The sequence below is a fragment of the Balaenoptera acutorostrata genome, chromosome 9 (genome assembly GCF_949987535.1).
Source record: "Balaenoptera acutorostrata chromosome 9, mBalAcu1.1, whole genome shotgun sequence".
Lineage (NCBI taxonomy): Eukaryota > Metazoa > Chordata > Mammalia > Artiodactyla > Balaenopteridae > Balaenoptera > Balaenoptera acutorostrata.
Genome location: NC_080072.1, coordinates 48,237,548 through 48,256,152, shown reverse-complemented (window position 1 = coordinate 48,256,152; position 18,605 = coordinate 48,237,548). Strand labels below are relative to the sequence as shown.

At 40.8% G+C, this 18,605-nt stretch overlaps 1 protein-coding gene across 3 annotated transcripts in view; it reads right to left on the bottom strand.

Moving 5' to 3' along the window:
• The window catches only part of DENND2B (DENN domain containing 2B), a 154,463-nt gene extending 136,774 nt beyond the window's left edge, over nucleotides 1-17,689 (bottom strand). For 2 of the 3 annotated variants that reach the window (XM_057553982.1, XM_057553981.1), the window contains exons 1-2: nucleotides 17,475-17,689; nucleotides 15,103-15,165 (exon numbers count right to left, since the gene is read on the bottom strand). The gene's annotated coding sequence lies outside the window, so the exon portion shown is untranslated. The remainder of the gene's footprint in view (nucleotides 1-15,102; nucleotides 15,166-17,474) is intronic. The other variant, XM_007172807.2, reaches the window with a different exon arrangement.
• Between the last annotated feature and the right edge of the window lie 916 nt (nucleotides 17,690-18,605).

Genomic DNA, 18,605 nt, shown 5'->3' with positions numbered 1-18,605 from the left:
GATATAATTAAGGCCCAGATATGTATAAAAAGCTCTGAGAAAGTATTTCACCTCAAATTTTTTAACAAGATGAGAAGATGCCTTGAGAAAATGAAAGCAAATTAAGAAATATACCCATCACATACCTCAAGTCCAACATATAGATCAAAGAACAACTTTGTGAGACTTAAATGTTTTAAGTTTAAAAAATAAGATCAAATAGCCACAATCAACAATTTCTTATTAAAAAGATAAATAAAATGCTAAATAGGGAAATAACAATTGTCAAGAATAAGTCATTAGTAAAAATATACAAAAAGTAAGAAGCAACAGACAAGAGGAGGAGCAATATCAGAACATGAAGATAAACTAACAAGTAATTTATACAATGTCAGTGACATTTATAGAAGAGGCATACCAACCAAATGCAAAGTGTGGGCATTGTGTAGATCCCCATGCAAACATCCAATTCAAGTAAAAGACATCTTTGAGACAACTGAGGACATCTGAATGTGGCCTGGGTAATAGATGATATTAAGGAATTGTTGCTAATTTTGTTAAATGTGATGAGAGTGGTTATATATATACATATATATATATATTTTTTTTTTTTAACTTGCACAAGATTTTTTTTTTTCTTTTTCAAATTCTTTTCCCAATTAGGTTGTTACAGAATATTGAGCAGAGTTCCCTGTGCTGTACAGCAGGTCCTTGCTGGTTATCCATTTTAAATATAGCAGTGTGTCCATGTCAATCCCAACCTCCCTAACTATCCCTCCCCCTCAACCCTTCCCCGCCTGGTAACCATAAATTCATTAGCTCTAAGTCTGTGAGTCTGTTTCCATTTTGTAAATAAGTTCATTTGTATCATTTTTTTTTTTTTTAGATTCCACATATAAGCGATATCAAATGATATTTCTGGTGGTTATATATTTTTAAAGTCCTTATCAGTTAGATACGCTTTCTGAAATATTATTGGGTAAAATAACTAAAATTCCAGAAATGATGAGAGAGTTAAATAGATAAAACAAAGTTGGCAAAATGTTGATAATATTTGACGCTGGATAAGAATATATGGGAAAATTTAAAGTTTTTTTAATTAACATATTTATTGGGCATCTACTAAGTATCAAGCTCTGCCTTGGTATTAGACACAGCGATAAAACAGCCTCAAGAAAGAAACACAGTAAAGTAAGTGTTCTTAACCTAGGGTTCACCTAGGCAAATATCTATGATTTCTATCAGTGACAAAGTCACAGGTAGTACTATTACTACTGTGCTCTATTGCCTATACTCATAATTAAAAGAAATACTAAATTTCAGTAAGGGGTCAGTGAAAATGATGATGTAATTTTTTCTACCCAAGTTGCAGACCCTCTGAATTCTATCCATGAACCTCCAAGGATTACAACATTCTGCAAATATTCATTAAATATCTACAAGGTGACAGTCACTACTAGGCAATGGGGATGCAAAGGTGAGGAGAATATAGTCTTTAAGCTACACAAATTAAAACAGTTTGGCATTATCATCATAACAGACAGACAGCCCAATGGAACAAAAGTCTAGAAACACACCTAAGTGTGTGTGTGTGTGTATATATATATATATGAATTTACCATATGATTAAGATTGGCATTTTCAAAACAGTGGGGAAAGAATGGATTCTTTTTTTTTTTTTTTTTTTTAATGATTAGTCTATGTTTATTTTTATTTATTTTATTTATGGCTGTGTTGGGTCTTCGTTTCTGTCCGAGGGCTTTCTCTAGTTGTGGCAAGTGGGGGCCACTCTTCATCACGGTGCGCGGGCCTCTCACTATCGCGGCCTCTCTTGTAGCGGAGCACAGGCTCCAGACGCGCAGGCTCAGTAATTTTGGCTCACGGGCCCAGCTGCTCCACGGCATGTGGGATCTTCCCAGACCAGGGCTCGAACCCGTGTCCTCTGCATTGGCAGGCAGATTCTCAACCACTGCGCCACCAGGGAAGCCCGAAAGAATGGATTCTTTAACAAATAACATTAGGACAATTCCTTGGCAAAAATAAAGTTAGCAGAGTAGTTAAAGCATGGGCTCTGGGGTTCAAATACTTGAACCTGAATTCTGTCTTTGCCATTTACTAGCCAGGCAAACAGTCAACAAGTCAATTTCACAGTGATACTAACAGAGAAAATAACAGCGCCGACATCACAGGTTTGTTGAACGTATTAAATGAGTCATTACATGTAAAGCACGTGCCTGGCATTAGTGCCTGGTGTACAATATGCACTCAAAAATATTAGCTATTACTATTATTTTATAAGAAAATAAATTCCAGATTGAGTAAATATTTAAGTTTAAAAAATGATATCATAAAAGAGGTAGAAGAATATATAATGGATATTTACTTAATCTTGCTGAGGGAAGATCTTTCTAAGAATGACACTACAGGTAAAAAATTTTTGTTGAAAGATTAATATATTTCACTACATTAAGTTATTTTAAATGTTTATATGTGGAAAGCAATAAAGTCAAAAGTTAAACTGGGGGAAATATATATATATATATATATATATATATATATATGTATATAGATATATATGTGTTGAGTCAATATCCCTAATATTAAAAGAGTTGGTAAAATCAGTAAAAGTAAAATATAAAAATCATGAACATGTAAATCACGAAAGAAATATAATTAAATGGCATTAAACATATAAGAAAATATTCAACCTCAGTAGCAATCAAAGAAATGCAAATTAAACAACAATGCAATACCATTTTTATCTTATCAGATTTGCAAATATTACTTTCATTCTTTTCATACTTTCATTCTTTCATTCTTGGCAAGGATGGCTATAAACAGACACTCACTCACCCTAGCAGAAGTGTACACACCTTAAAGATTTTCTGGAGGGTGATTTGGCTAAACGCATCAAAAGCCCTTGAAAATGTTCATCTCTTTCATCTATCCATTTTACCTCTGAATGAATCCTCCAAAAAAAATCAGGGAACCGCACTAAAATATAGGCATCAGGATGTTCATCACAGTGTTTTTATAATAGAAAAAATAGGGAAAAAACTAAATTTAAATAATAGGTTAAAGTGGATAAGTAGTATATTATGAGTGCATGTTTATTTATTTATTTGTTTTAAAGTGTTGGTACAGATTTTGGTATATATGTAAGCAATGGTCATCTCTGTATAGTAGAATTGTAGGTGATTTTTTTGTCTCTGTTTTCTAATTTTTCAAGAAAGAATATGAATTACTTGTATAAAACTAATTACGGGGGAAATGCCCCATCCATGGGCTCTTAAAATTGATGAATAGAGAGAAAGACGTGTAAATAAGTAACTACCTATAATAATCATGCCTCCAGAGTGCTCTCTGCACTGGATTCTGTCTGGAGCTGAGTTTTAAAGGACGAATTTGCCAGGGAATGAAGTCAGAAGGCCAAGAGAATATCAAGCACAAAAAATGAAAGGGAATAAGAGCCTGTGTTGGCAAACCACAGGCCATTTCAGCATGGCAGGAAGGGGAGGCCATGTGTGAAGGACTTGAAGTAAAAGCCAGATGACAAAGATTTTTTAATGTCATGTTAAATGAGTTTGGAATTATCCTGCCAAAGAAGATTCAATAAAGAGCTTTTGTGATTCACTTACATGAAGATCAAGAAAAGGCAAAACAAATGGTAACAGAAGAGTGGTTAGGGCTAAGGATGCATATACTCGCTGGGAAGAGACAGAAAGCAACCTTCTGGGGCACTGAAAACGTCCTTGATCTGAGTGGTAGTTATATGGGCAAACACAAATGTTAAAGTCCATTAAGCTATATGCTTAATATTTGTGCACTTTACTGTATGTTATTTCTCATAAAAAGGAAAGAGTTTTTAGCAAGGAAGTATGGTAATTGACTTGTATTTTAGAAAGCTCACTCTGGGAGCAGCCTGGGAGATTGACTTAAGAAAATCCAGGGGCAGGCATTCTGAGACATTAAAGCTGCATTCCAGGAAGAAGATGGTCAAGACTTTAAATGGGTTAGAGGCAGCAAGAGAGCAAGGAGGACTTTTGAGAAATGGCGTGACAAGACTTTACGAGTGTGATTACTGAGAGAGAAGGAAAAATCAGAAATGAGTCTGTAAAGGAGCTGGTGAATACAGGAGAAAAAAAGAGCAGCTTTCCACAGATAAGTATTGAATCGGACAGTCTGAGGTGCTTGTGGATCATCCAGCTGTCCAATAGCAATAATTATATACACTAACTATATGCCAGGTAGTTCTGAGTACTTTACCTATATTATATTAATTCATTTAACCTCACAAAAACCTTATGAGGTACCCACTATTATTACCCCATTTTACGGATGAGGAAACTGAGGCACAGAGAGGTTAAATGACTTGTCCAGGACCAGATATGATAAGTGGTGGAAAAAGGATTTGAACCTAGGCCGTCTGGCTCAAGACTTCAGGCTCTTAAGGTGACCACTGAGATATAGGTGATACAGTCTCTCACATAAAGGAAATAGTTGAATCCCTGGGGATAGCTGAGATCTCACAGGAAGAGAGTATGCAAAAATACAGAATAACATGCTTCTTAGTGTTGTCACAAGGGTTAAATGAGATGACATTTGTAAACCTCTTAGTGATACACAGGTCAGAGTCAGCACTCAGTCAAAGGAGTCTATTAAGGATAATTCTTCAACAAGATAATATCATACAAAAGGGACTGACTGGGTTAGAATAAAAGAAGTTTAAGGGACATAACAACCAGATATAGCATGTGGTTATAGGTTCGATGTTGGTATGGAAAAAATGACAGGATACTTGAGGATCAATGGGGAAATCTGAAACATGGCCTGGGTATTAGTTAAAATATAAATTCACTGAACAGGAAAAGTGGAGATAATTAAAAAATAAGACAGAATGAAATACAGTATGTATAGTGTGATCTTGCTTTGGTAAAAAAACAAAGAATACAAATACGTACATAGATATGCTTAGAGAAAGATCTAGAAGAGGGTGCACAAAGATGTTAACAGTGGTCATCTCTGGGTGTTGGGAAAGTGAAGGTTTTAATTTTTTTTTATAATTTACTACAATGCACATATTTATATATATATATATATATATATATATATATATATATATACACTTTTTTAATATTTATTTATTCATTTATTTATTTGGCTGCTCCGGGTTTTAGTTGTGGCATGCAGGATCTTCAGTGCGGCATGCAGGATCTTTAGTTGCGGCATGCGTAATCTTTCACTTGCAGCATGCGGGCTCTTAGTTGTGGCACGCGGGATCTAGTTCCCTTACCAGAGATCAAACCCGGGCCCCCTGCGTTGGGAGCACAGTCTTATCCACTGGACCACCAGGGAAGTCCCACATACTATATTTTTAAAAGAACCAATTTAAAGTTGAAGATAAAGATAATTTTATATTTTGTAGTTCTCTATTAAAGAAGCCCACAGACACAAAGAAAGCAGAGCAAACCTCAAACAGTATACAAGCTAGTTCCAGATGCCAAGCAAAGGAGGGGAAAACAACCTCACTCCAGATGGCAATCTAAAGATTCAATAAAACACTCCTCTTTTGCAACTGTCTTCTTTTGTTCTGAGCAGCTGCTTTTTCCAGAGGATGGGAAAATTAGCATGATTGCCTCCCTCTCATTTGTGTCATTCTTTCTAAGAAAACAAGACACCATGCCCCTCTCAGCAACCCCAAAGAGCCAATGAAGCAGGCAGAAGTGAGGGGCCTGAGAGATACCAAACTCTGCGTGCCCAGTGTCTACAACGCAGGCAAAGCAACTTTCAGAGGAAGGAAAAAAGTTCCCATGGAAAAGGCTCTTCTTAGGGATCACACGGGCAAAAGAAATTCTTCTGGAAAGACTGCAAACTTACTGGTTTCATCAGGAAGTGCTACCCTTAATGGAATTTCCCAAACTTAATGCAAAGAAGCTAATTTTCATTTCTCTTAAATGTAAACACAGGGCCAGGGACAGAGGTAAGGGAGAGAGGGGAGTGCCCAGTGTGGGTAGAACAAATGAAGGAGGTACACTACTGCTGACAACACTCCCCTCTTGGCCAGGAATCCCAGCAAACTGGAAGCTACCAGATCTACCTGGCAAATTCCAGTCAACCAGTTGAGGATCCTCACCAATTCTTTCTTTTCTTCAAAACTGCCTCAGCATTCAGCATATTGGCTGTTACACAGTACACATTCAACAGGTGAATGCAAGCATAAGTGAACAGTCTGAACTGAGAGCTTATGGACCGAGCCATATAACCTTGGGGGCTTGAAGACCTTAATGCAAAATAGAACCAAATGTTAATATTCTATATTAATAACATTTGATGCAATATGATCAAAAGATTAAAGCTCCAATGCTCAGCACAGTATCTGGTGTTTAATAGGCCCTGCTCAACAAGTATCTGTTGAATGCTGAATACCCTAGGATTTTTTCTGCAACCCAAACTCTCAGATCCAGTATGAGATATTATTTGAAGGTCTGTGTTCTCACTTCTTGCTGACTTTTAAAGTTTTTCCTTAGAGATGGAAAAAGATTCCTGAGGATGGAAAAAACTTTTAAAGTATCACACCCTGAAGGATTTTTGCTAGGCAAAAAAGGAAAGGAAAGGCATTCTCAAAGAAAGAATACCTGAGCCAAAACTTGTAGCTATGATTGGGAAACAGTGTGCAGTGACTGTGGTGTGGTTCAGGTGTAGACATTATCAGAAGTGGCAGGAGATACGGCTAGAAAGATTGGCTCTGAAATATAAAGGGATTGTAATCTCTTTCATCTCTGAATTCCCCAAAGCACTTAACACGGTGCCTAATATGAAATCAGTGCTCAGACGCTCGGTAGGATGGATAGATGCATGCAAAACCTGAGCAAGCTTTTCAGCCTGGCTCAACACTGTTACAATCAGTAATAACCTCGTATCTTCATCTAATGTTAATGAATTGCTTTTTATAATGCTCAGAAAATAATTTATCCACTGACACTTTGAAATACAAACATCTGTGATTCATATGTGAATAAACCTGACTTGCTGGAAGAGTCTGTCACTCCTCAACTAATAATAAATGCTCACTGAAACTACAGTTAATTTTATAAAAATCTTTTCTTTGAAAATGTCTAAAAAGGAATGTTCCTTTCTGGTCCAAAAATCTTGTTACAACATAAAAAAAAAAAAAAACCTCAGATTTTTTGATGCCAAAAATAAATAAATAAATAAAATATCATACCCTGTGCCAATTCACTGGCCTGGTAAGGACTGTATCAATCTGTTCTCATCAGCTCTGGTTGAAAATTTATGTGGACTACATGTATGGGCCTGGGCTTTATTGCAACCCATCCACCCAAAGCATTTGTGGGCCCAGGAGGCAGGTCTTACTTCCATCGGCCTCCTGAGTCCTAAAAGAACAGTGCAAAGTTGGGGTCCCAGGAGGCCTGACTCCCCAGCCACAGCACAGCTCCTCTGACAGAGAGGTCCAGGCCCTCTCTTAGAAGCTGCTCCCATTCATTGCCCATCTGTTCCTCCTGCCCTTCCCCATCCCCTCCATCACTGTTTTCACACTGGTATAGTGTTATCTTCTATCCCCACTTTCCTAACCTGGGTTGGTTTCTTTAAGAGGAATTATCATTTAGATACTAAAATGTCATTTACAACCATGTACAGAATTAAGGTAAAATACCAGTTCTCCAGGTGTTTTACTCCCAAACTCTCTTAAACCCCTAGGTACACACATCTTACCAAAGAATTACATGTCATCTTCAAAAACCACCACGAATTTCCAAAAACAAAAAACAAACTGAAATGCTACTAGGCCCCTAACTACACTAATACCTGGATCGTTACAAGGGCCTCCTAACTCCTCAAGGCTCCACTTTTCTTCCTCAATTCCAATCCATTTTCTATACTACCAATTATGTCACCTTCATTGGAGAAAAAAGACAGGGCAAGACTTAAAGCATTTTCACATGACTCCCTGTCATTCTGAATTTAAAGTCTTCACGATAACATTCAAGATCCTCCAGGATCTGGCCTTTACTTTATTCAGCTTCCCATATCTCCCATGTATCTCTTGTATAAACCTGCTGATTCAATAGGATGGCCTAATTTCCATGCCAATTTCTATCCCACACAAGCCAACATCACTTGTATAGAGGAAAGAGAGTTGACCTAGGAACCTAAATACCTGGATTCCAGACACATTTCTGACATACACTAGTTGTGTACCTTTGGATAAGTCCTTTGCCTCTCTGGGCTCAGTTTCCCTGTCTATAAATAGAAAGATTGAACCAGATCATCTTAATAATCCTCCCAGCTTAAAAAAATTACACTATGGTACTTCCCTGGTGGCGCAGTGGTTAAGAATCTGCCTGCCAAAGCAGGGGACATGGGTTCAAGCCCTGGTCCAGGAAGATCCCACATGCCCCGGAGCAACTAAGCCCGTGCGCCACAACTACTGAGCCTGTGCTCTAGAGCCCACAAGCTACAACTACTGAAGCCCATGTGCCACAACTACTGAAGCCCGCGCACCTAGAGCCCGTGCTCTGCAACAAAGAGAAGCCACCGCAATGAGAGGCCCGCACACTGCAACGAAGAGTAGCCCCCGCTCGCCACAACTAGAGAAAGACCGCACGCAGCAATGAAGACCCAACACAGCCAGAAATTAATTAATTAATTAATTAATTTATTTATTTAAAAAAACTACTCTATGATTCCTATATGACCCACCAAATCCATCTCTCCTTCAAAGTCTGCAAGTCCTCTGTGAATTTTCTCTAAGCACTCCAGTCCACAATACTCTCTCTTCTCTGAACTCCTATGTCTGGAATTCAAAATAAATCAAACAATGCATTCATTCAACTAAGATTTTCTGAGCATTTTCTTGGCCAGATATTATGGCAAAGCCTTGGTAATAAACATAAAGCCTAGTAAGACCCAGACCTGTTTCACCTGTATATCCCTTTCCTCTCCACTATTTTTTATCCAAGTAAAGTAATGTTAAACATGAACATCAAATGCATATGACACCATTTATTCATTTAACAAATATTTAAGGAAAACTTTCCATGTCCTGTTCTAAAAAGTAAAGATACCAGGAAACAGATGGACCAACTCCCTAACCTCATGGCGTTTGTTTATTTTTGTAAAAGCAGACAGGAAAAACACACAAATATGTAATGTAATTTTAGGAAGAAAAACAAAGCAAGCATTAAAGATTGACTAAGAGTAGTTTACATCGGATGGTCAGGGAAAGCCTCCCCGAGGAGGCGCATTTGAGCCGACACTTGAATGAAGTGAGGGTGCAAATGAGCAATATTCAAGAAGAGCATCCCAGGTGCAGGGCCAAGGCTCTGAGACAGAAGAGATGGGGTGGAAGGCGAAGAGCTGGTGGGAGGGCTAGGAGTTAGAGCACATAAGGACTTGGTAGTAAATGTGAATTCTATTTCTGAGTGTGATGGGCAGGATTCCTTATAAGGGCTAAAGAAGGGGACGAACATAATACTTAGGTTGCTATGTGAAGAAAGGACAGGGGTAGAGGAGTTCAGGACCAGTTAGAAGGCTAAACAGAACCAGTTAAGGGCTTGGCATCCAGTCTCCAACTAAGTTCACATCTTGACTCTCCAGTTTATGAACTGTGTGATCTCAAAAAAGTTCATTTCTCTGACCTCAGTTTCCACATCTTTAAGTGAGGATAATAGTACCTACATCACCAAGTTGTCTGAAGATTAAATTAATGCATGTAAAGCCCCTAGGACAGAGTCTGGCACAAAGTAAACTTTCCATGAACGCTAGTACTTTAAAGCCATGGGATCACCTAAGAAAAGTGCAGATAGAGAAGAAAAGGGGGCTGGAGCCCGAGCCCTGGGGCACTCCAACAGCTCCAAAGGCCTCCATTCAACCCAAGGCTTTTCCATAAACCTGCAATGTCCTAAGCCTTGTCTGGGGCCCCAAACCCCCTGTACTCAACTCACAATTTAAAGCTTGATAACTTAATACTTTATAGAGTTCTTTAGGCAACAATTATATGTTCTAAGTCCAGGGTTGGTTTTTTTTGTTTTTTTCACATACTTGTATACCCACTACCATGCTTGGCACAGAGTCAGACACATACTAGGGTGTTTGAAACTCACTTGTGGACACATCACGTAAGTTAAAAACTTTAAAGTCAATGTACTATACTTTCTCTTAAGGAAAAAAACTTCTTCGTCTTCTTCAAGGAATGATGTGGATTATAAGATATCTTTAGTACCACACCATCATCCAACCATCAGGCCCACCTTGCTAGAGATAGTCACAATGGCCAAAGCACCTGCCACGCCATTTTCCCTTCTGACTTCCAATCCTTATGCTTTGTGTATAAACTTTTCTGTCTCTTCTTTCCTGGAGGTTTGTCTAGGTGTAAAAGTCTCTCCTATCTGGCAACATGTCACACTCAGGCCCCTGGCCCCAAGTCCCTGTAGCCCTAAAGAATTCTGGACACTGAAGCCAAATTATTCCTTAAAAAAAAAACAGGGCTTCCCTGGTGGCGCAGTGGTTGAGAATCTGCCTGCCAATGCAGGGGACATGGGTTTGAGCCCTGGTCCGGGAAGATCCCACATGCCGCGGAGCAAATGGGCCCATGAGCCACAATTACTGAGCCTGCGCGTCTGGAGCCTGTGCTCCGCAACAAGAGAGGCCGCGATAGAGAGAGGCCCGCGCACCGCGATGAAGAGTGGCCCCCGCTTGCCACAACTAGAGGAAGCCCTCGTACAGAAACGAAGATCCAACACAGCCATAACTAACTAACTAAATAAATAAATAAATAAAATAAAATTTAAAAAGCAATGTTTTAAAACAAACAACAAAAAAAAAAACAGCATCAAAACTTAGGTGAAAAGAGGGAAAGAAAATGGGCATAAGCCAAATACACATCCAGAGTATCATCTAGGAGGGCTCCTTCCACCAATGCACAGGTGTCACAATGCCTTTGGCTAGTGACTCTGAGTGTTTACAGAATGACCTCAAGTGGTACGAGTTTCCAACAGAACAAAGGTAAAAGTCAATGAGGGGGAAAAAGAAGTTCTAAGAGTTTATTTCTTTACTCAATTTCCACAGAACTATATGCCCTTCTGTTTTTCTTCACTGTCCCACCCACCTTCCTCCCCACGCCCCCAGCGCTGGTGATAACCACAGAAAATAATGCTGACCCACCAGGACCAACTCTTGATGTGGCTTCAACCACATCTGCGCCTCAGATCCTGAGATCTGCCCCTGGGCCCCCAGGGACCAGTAACAGTGACAAGGATATGGGAACTATGTCGGCGATTTGAATGTGGGCAGAGCTGAGCACATGAAACTGCTCCCAAATTGGCTTTCTCACTCATATCTAAACCTGGAACAGACAAAAGGCTGCTAAATGTTATTTTACCAATACCTTTCAGCAAAGCTATTTCTAACTAATTTGGACCACTGAGCTACTTATGGGGGTTTTAAAAATGGTCCATCTGAAATAAGATACAAAGTATCCTCTGCCCATCTCCCATGACTCTGCTATCACTTTCCGTATAAACACTTTGGTCCTAAATTCTATTCTAATTCAAGGCAGTGACCTGTCAAAACACAGATGTGGAGAAAAAAAACAGCAAAACAAAACCCTCACTGCTGTTATCTCTGATTAATTGTACATTAAGGACTCAAATGAACACTCTGACCTTAAATCCCATTTTTCCATGCTCTTCTTAACCCTACACAGCACTAAATATTCATTTGTAAGCTGGTTTTCTTCATCCCTAGGTCTCTGTGTATAGATTCTAATGTCCACTGAGAAGCACAAGCTTTGATTCCCCTCCCATAGCAGTACAAAATTTCAGGAGAACTTCCATTCCCTTTGGATCCCAGTGTTAGGATCACTCTGGTTTGTGGAGAAACCCTTCGGGTCTAAGCACCTAGAATCCATCCCTGGCTCAAGTGGGAAGGCCAGACTTTCAGGAAAAACTTCTCCAGGCAATCCTTACTACTAACCCATTGGGCACTTTCTAATGCAGGAGATATTACAGTAAGTGGAGTTCCCAGCAACAGTATATGTAACCTAACATGACTAATAGCAAAAATAACTGACGGCGCCCCATTCATTCACTAGAAAATATATGCCCATATGCTGAGCCTCTTTATCAGGGGTCATCTCAGCATCTAGAGCAGAAGCCAGAGTGATGTACAAACAGCCACTTCCCCATAGCAGTAATCCAATCGGGGGTATCCAAAAATTACTTCCTATCTAACTTCTTAACTCTACCCACTAATCAATTCATCAAACACCTAATATTAAGCATGTTCACTGAAGAAAAGCAATAAGAGAACAGATGCTTGAAAGCACTAGCCAGTGCTTTGTCCATAGCAGATATTCAATAACATTAGTTGAACACCAGAGTGTACAAATGGTAGCGATACAGAGTGCTTCCTTGAAGACCAGTGTCTGACAAAATGTCCCAAGGCACTGACTCCTTCACTAGAGGCTATATCTACTCCACTCTAGCCTTCGAGAAAGGGAAGAGTAGGGAGAAGGGGGAAAAAAATCTACAAATATCTATATTCAAACTTGTCCTTAGCTAAATTAACACCAAGATCCCAACTTCATGTCAAAGAAAGACAAAAAGCCACTAACATTGACAACTGTCCACTCAAAGTAGTTTCCAGAACACTGACAATCAGGGCTCTCAGCATGTTCTAATCACTATGGCCCTTTATCACAAGAGGTCCATTAAAAAGGATTTTCTTTCTTATGCTATTAATAAAGGGTTAAGCAGATTATTTCTATCATATTTTCTTGGGGGTCCTAAATTCCGGTTTGAACAAATGATTCCCACACTTCTAGAAAGGCCTTAATTGGGTTAGTCTGTTACTTTTAGTGCGATCTTGCAAAGGCTGGATTCTTTTTAAGTCCTTAAAGGACTTGGGCAAAATTCTTTTGGTGATAATTTCTTTTTTAAAAGATCATCTCCAGAGTTTACACATGTTCCACAATTACTCATGCTGATAGGGGAGAAAAAAAGCACATTTTATTTCCAAAAGGCTCCCTTCAATCTGAAAGCTCTAATTGCCAACATATCTGATATTGACTTCCTGCATAAAACAACACACAAAACAACAAGTATAATCATAGGTCTAAAAAGCAAGACTTAAACAGAGAAAGCTCAGCTTGTTTAGCCAGAGAAAGGGAAGGGAAGGATGGGTACAGAAGGAACAATCTGCACTTTTGGTAGCTGACGTTAGGGTACAGAAAAGACAATTTGTCCACTTGTGAACAACTATGCATTGAAGAGGGATGGGAAAACAGTAAAAGTAAGAAACACTAAAAGAAAACTCAGGCTAATGACAAGGAGATAATCTGTGATCATCAGTCTGGAAAGCTCAGAAAACATTTCCTGGAGAGGTTGTGAAGTCTCTTGAGAGAGAGCAAATCTCTTGAGAAAAATTTAAGGATATTTGGAGGTAGAGATTTAAGGATATCTGGAGGTGGAGTGGGTTAAAATAGTCAAGTGGTTCTACTATACTAGGAGATTACATCTGAGTATCAAAAGGATATTCTAGTCCTATTTTTCTAAGCTTTTAGCTATCTTAGAAAATCTAAATCACTCCTTTAATAAATTATAAAAATGGCAGATGCTTACGAAATATAAAAACATTAACAACTGTGTAAGCCATGAGCCAAAAATGCAACCAAACATCTCTGACATTTAAACAAGAGCACTGCCAAAGTCTCTTTCTGAGACCCCAACTCTCAAAACTAACCTCAAGAGCATTCTCACAGAAATCCATACCAAAAGATCACCAGTAAACTAACAATGAGATCTGCCATTCTCTGGAGAGAATCCTAGATGGTTTTTCTTTCTCATCTATAACCACAGGCTACAGATAAAGCAAAATGGCTTTCAGGTGATACAAGATACAAAATGCGAGAAGGAACCAAGGGACTTATCAGGACATGAACTACAGTTCATCCTGGGAGACTAACCTGATCTAGAAGAACTAGATAAACTGAGCTAAGAAATCCCTCCAACAACGAATTCCAGACACTTCTAAATAAATGGCAAAGCTGGAAACTTAACCCATATCTTTGGACTCTAAATCCCCTACACCAAGAGGTCACATTCCTCAGAGGTCCAAAACCCAAACTGAGTCATGTCCTGACACGTTTAGAGGTGCTGGTGAGAATTTCACACACCAAAGCCTCATTCAATAGGGCAAGCTCTCCAGTTAGAGGCTCCTAAAGGTAAAAATGGATTTGGAGAACTGAGATCAAATTTGGTTTTGCATTTTTTTATTTTACAAAAAAACATGGTTGACTCCAACATTAGTTAAAACTTCTTTAGTTGACAAACTTGATTTTTCTGTCAGCTGCCCTTTTTTGTGCAGCTTCCTGTTACCTGATATTCCTTGGCCTAAGAACCAAGTCTTCAGAGCACTGACACATTCAGAGGAGGAAAAGGCCTAGAGGTTGCACAAGGAAGAGCAAGAAATCTAGATTGTATTCATTCAAAGTGGGAGATAATTCCAACAAAATGGCTCCACCCACTGCTGCCCTTCCTGAGCCCATTATCTGCAGAGAAACAACGGGCCTGCCTATAAACTTGGATAGTCAATGGCCCTGTAAGCTCCCTAGCTGTACACATGAACAACACAATTAACTGGTAAGAAATGTGGCCAGGTAGAAAGAGCTTTGCACATCTCTAAATCCTGGCTTCCCTATCCCTTCTAAATTCCCACACAGTATCCTATTGCTCCTCCATAACAAAAAGTGAAATAAATGTACATTTTCTCTTAATTGGTCTTATTAATAAGAAAGGTAATCTCAATTCATTTTTACCTTGCTAGTGCCAAGTTTTAAAATTCAGCATTTATAAGAAGCAACGGAATGTTGGGGGAAAAGGGCATCTCAACTTAAACAACATCTTTAGGGCAGAGGCCCTAGTTTGGGAGCTCAACTTTGCCACTTAGGAAAGGCTCTTAAACAAATTACAACATTGATCTACATCCCAGGGTAGTCAGGAAAGAAAAAACTTTTTAACCAAAGCATTGAGAAACACATGGGGAACGTAAATGACAAACCGGCAGTCGTGCTGCTCCGCATACCCATTCCATGTCAACGCTCACCTGCTCGGACCCAGCTCTTCTCTGATCCCTGGCAGCCCTGTGGTCTGTGCAACCCGTTCTTACCTAGTGAACAAAGCCATCGAAGGATATGGGAAACAGGGCAGGAATTTACACACCCAGATATCCTGACTACACTCACTTTCTTTAACCTGCTAATTAAGAACTACATCTTGCACTTTACCTAAGATGAGCATGTCACATTCCTGTACACAGATGTCACATTAATCTAAAAACATTGCCCATCACTTCTTTTCTCAAAAATCTTTAAAAGCTACACAACGTTACAGGATAAAGTCCCAGCTCCTGAGCCAGAATTCAAGCTGACCAGTCTGCTTCAACTGAACCTGCCACTGCCATTGTGGAAGGCAGCTGGGGAAGCACAAGCTTTAGAATCAGAACTCAGGGAGCTGGAATTCCAGCTCTACCTCTTACTATTTGTGTGATCTTGAACAGGTTACTTACCTTTTTGATCATCTCTCTTTAAAACAAGAAGAGCAATACCTACTTCATAGCACTAGAAGATGGAAGAGAGAACATGGCATATGGCACAGAGTAGATGCTCAGTAAGCATCACTTCTCTCCCTAGCTCCAAGCCAAAAGGTCTACTCTCTCGTCTCTTGAAAATACTCCCCATCAACTTTCCACTAATTTCAGAACCATGCTTTGCTTCAACGCCTAATTGAAATCTTTCCTCTTCTATGAAACTACCCTGGCTCATAATCATTTTCTCCTCTGAGCTTCTATAATTCTTATAGTCTAAGCCAATGGATCTAAAATTTTTATTGTTCTCTTATGTGTCACTCCTCTTTCCCCGATGAGTCCACCAACCCAAGAGCAAAGTTTTTATCAACTGTCAAGCCAATAACAATTTAAGTGTTCAATAAAAAATACTTTGAAGATTCAGTTGCCTTGGGGTTGTCTACCAATAATGGTTGCCCTTCTGGCCCAATTAGGGGATAATACCACTTCCCACATACACTTGAGCAAATCTCGCCCATATCTTGGGGAGTTTTTCCAAGGGTAATATTTATTGGGTAAATGAAAATGAAGCCTTAATCTATGTAGTCACAGGGGGACTCTCAGCCAAGCCGGCAGAGACCAAGCAGCTTTAATTCACTCCATGCATTCAACAGGTTCTTTTTGAGCCCTTGCTTTGTGCTGCCCTTAATTCAGCATGGGAGACAGATTAAGAGCAATCTGGTCTCTACCTTTGATTAGCTTTCTGGAAACTAGACTATTTCTGATCCGTTAGAAACCCCTATTTCTGAAAAATCTCATCAGTGAAGGGATTCACTTTCTCAAAATATTACTTGGAGAAAAAAAAAAAAACAGTAATACAGTCACTTGGGTTTTAACCTTGTGGCCTGTCCTAAGATGGCCAACTGACGTATGTGCACATAAAGGATAGCTCAAAACAGTTCTGGAGATGGGATAATGACCCCTTCACCATTCCCAAGACCCTGTGGTCCAAAGAGCAAAAACACCTGCATGGGGATAAAAGCAAGAGCTGGACTAAGGCAGCATTAAGGCCAATTCTCTCACTTAGTTAAGTTGTTTTACTCAGGTTCAAGTAATTATAAACCACATTCTCATGAAGACCACAGGAAAATGCAATAATATCTCTTTATAAACACTTGAAAACGTTCAGTCTCTTGAACTCTACAAACTACTGAATTCTTTAATAAGGTGACATAAACGTTGACTGAAGTGTGCTCCTTTAGTCTTGGGTCACTTAAAAATACACTTTTAATACTTAGTGCACTTCAGAACAAGTGCAAGAAAGGAAAGGTAATCAAAGTAATAGAGTGCGAAGTTCATTTTCCTTTGTTTGAGTTGTGTGTGTGTGTGTTGTGTGTGTGTGTGTGTGTGTTCTTGAAGGAGCCTGCACACAAACTACCACAGCTCCAGGTAAGAGCTGCAGAGCAGCCCGGGCGCGTCCAGGGGCTCACACAGAGCCCACTCCCAGGACCGATCGGACTTGGGGCTCCTCGTCGCACACCGCAGCTCTGCACTTCCCCAGACCCTCGGCTCCATGTTCCCCACCCCTAACTGCGCGCCCCAGCGGAGCCGGGAAGTAGGGCTAGCCACGAGCGTCCGGAGGGCAGCCCCCAACAGCCCAGCTCGTCTGCGCCTTCAGAGGCCCCCGAACGCAAACACTCCCAGAGCTGGAACACCTCCGGGGCGAGGAGTGGTGAATAGCGGGAAAAGGGCTAGGACTGCAGCGGCAGGGCAGGGCGCGGCAGAGGCAGAACCGGAACCGGCGGCCCTCCTGCCCGCCACCCGGCCTGGAGCAAGGGCACTGGGGCAAGCAAGCAACCTCCCGGCGAGAAGACGGGCAGGGAAAGCCGGGACGGCGGCCCAGACGCACTTACCTCTGCGCTCCCCAGCCAGGCTGGGCGCTCGCACGGATGGGGGCTTGACTGCAGCCGCGCAGCCCGGAGGAGGAGCCGCTCCGGGAGAGAGGGCGGTCGTCGGGCGGGCATCCGCGCCCAGGGCTGCGGCCGGGCTGGAGGGAGAGAGAAGGGAGGGAGCACAAATTTGAGTGGAGGGGGGCGTGGAAGAGGTGTGCCTCCACCCGAGACAGAAAGGGTGGGCTGCTGGAGCCTGGCGGAGGGGGTGTGCTCGGAGGCTCTGGAGGGAACAAGAAAACCGCGCTGAGAGTGCGCAAAGGGGGAAGGGAGGGCGCTGGGGATGGGAAGACGGGGCTTGGGGGCAGGGTGAGGAGTTGGTCCTCAAACTGGACCGGCCCTCACCTCGGACCATCCGACGAAGAATTGTCTGGGTCTGTAGCAAACCACAAGGGGGTATGAAACTTTATGTCATTTTCTCATACACACGTGACCCCCCTGCAGTCCAGATGGTTTCAATCACTGGAGGAAAAAAGCGGCTCTGCTGGTATGCATGAAAAGCCGGAGCTGGGAGCGTCTGGGAAAAGCTGCCTGTACAGCCCGCCTGCCTTCAAACTAACCGATGAGCTCTTTCCGCTCTCCCAGCCCTAGGCTGGGGGAGCCCTGCAAAACCCAATAAGACACTAAAAGAAGCTACATTTGGTATTGCAGGAGTAGCGGAAGAACTCTGAAAGCACTAGGGTTCCAAGGCGTCTGGTCTGAAACGAAAGTTCTAAGGGCATTCTGAGAATTTGTTTTAAATACTCCATTAGCTTGCAAAACCAAAAACTAGAAAAGGGTGTCATTAAAGAAAAAGCAATGGAATACTAGCAGTGAGAATCTGTGATTTATTAGTGGAATTCTGAAAGAAATTGTTAACTCAGTATGACTATCCACTTGGAAAAGAATAATGCAAATCACTTAAAATCGAAACCCATACATATTTGGTGGGATGTTAGGAAGCCATGTAGCCCAATTTCTCATCCCATAAATCACTATAAATAGAACTTAATGTTGAAATGCACAAAATTGACTTTCACAAACCTAGTTACATTTTGAAGGAGCAAACGTATATGAATGACCATACCTGGTCCGGGAAGATCCCACATGCCGCAG